The following is a 1431-nucleotide window of genomic DNA, read 5'->3' on the forward strand; positions in this document are numbered from 1 at the left end:
AGTTTATGTAAATTTTGTGTTACTTTAGTGTGCACGGTTCACAACAAAGTCTGCATTGAGTATGAAGAGACCCTGCAGCCACTTGATCAAGGGCAGTTGCTAGGGTTTGGTGAAAATGAGGAACTGTTATATCAGGGGAGGAGTATGTAGAAATTGTGGAGAGAAGGGGCTGTTCCGGGAGCCGACAATCCCTGTTTGGGCTCTCCAGAATTATCAGAGCCAGCCTGGTCCTAAAGTGCAGGCCCCACCATTGCTGTTCTTACCGTGGCTGGACTCTTCCCGGCATCAACCACCTGCCTTCCATTGTAGTCACACTTCTTCCCCTGTCTCTCATTCTCCACCTCTCTTCTGCATTAGAGTCATCCCCTTTCCTCTTACTTCATGTGGGGAGATCTGATGGCATGTGGGAAGGTCAGATAGTCATTTAAAGGAGAGTTTGATGACATATGGGAACGTCTGAGGTGTAAGTAATGGGTATGTGGGGTGTTCTGATGACATGTGCGGAGGTCTGATGGCATATGGGGAAGTCTGATGGACATGTAAAGGGCATGTGGGGAATTCTGCAAGACATATTTATTGTCCGGGCGTTATGGCTGCATGCCACAGCTCTGTATCTGCCGGACACAGGAGGAGTTGTGGAGGTCGTGGCCAAGGAGAGGGGGGAGAAAATGTCTGTTTTATTTGTACTGGGCCACACAATTTGTGATGGAGGCCCTGATAGCCAGTATACACAGTAATATTTCATACCAGCAGTGTACACTGTATTGCACCATGCCAATATATACAGTATTGACCCCTCAGGCCAATAGTCTAAATAGAATGGCTCCCCCCTCAGGACAGCAGGGTTAACTGTATTATTCTCCCCTCATGCCAACAATATGCTCTGCATTACACTCAGTTTGCCAACAAAATGCACAGTATTCTGCATGTCATCTTCATCTGTGCAGTATACACGCTATGGACTACATTGCACTCTTTTCCCCCTCTTATGTCAACAGTATATACAGTATTAAACTTCTTATGTCAACAATATACACAGTATTAACCCTCTCATATTTAATCAATATAGATTCCTCATGCCAATAGACTTCAGAGACGTAAGTGTCTCATTACTGTGGATACTTCTGACATAATAGGCCAGTATTGTGCAGATGGTCAATATACAAATTGCTGTTACGAATACGAGTCGATCATCATTTTTTTTTTTTGCTGCATCTCTTTTACTGTAATTTATTTCAGCTAACACTTGCAAAGTAATAGTTTTTAACTTTACAACAGTGGCATAAATTCACAGTAATAATCAAAGATAAAGACTTTCAATAGCATCAACTTAGTTTTCAGTATCTACTCTATGTTCTTTTTACCTTTTCAGAAATTATTATTGATATAAATTCTTTTGAAAGGAGTGCAGGTAAAAAATTACAAACACTG

Source organism: Mixophyes fleayi, chromosome 6 (assembly GCF_038048845.1).
Source record: "Mixophyes fleayi isolate aMixFle1 chromosome 6, aMixFle1.hap1, whole genome shotgun sequence".
NCBI classification, from domain to species: Eukaryota; Metazoa; Chordata; class Amphibia; order Anura; family Limnodynastidae; genus Mixophyes; species Mixophyes fleayi.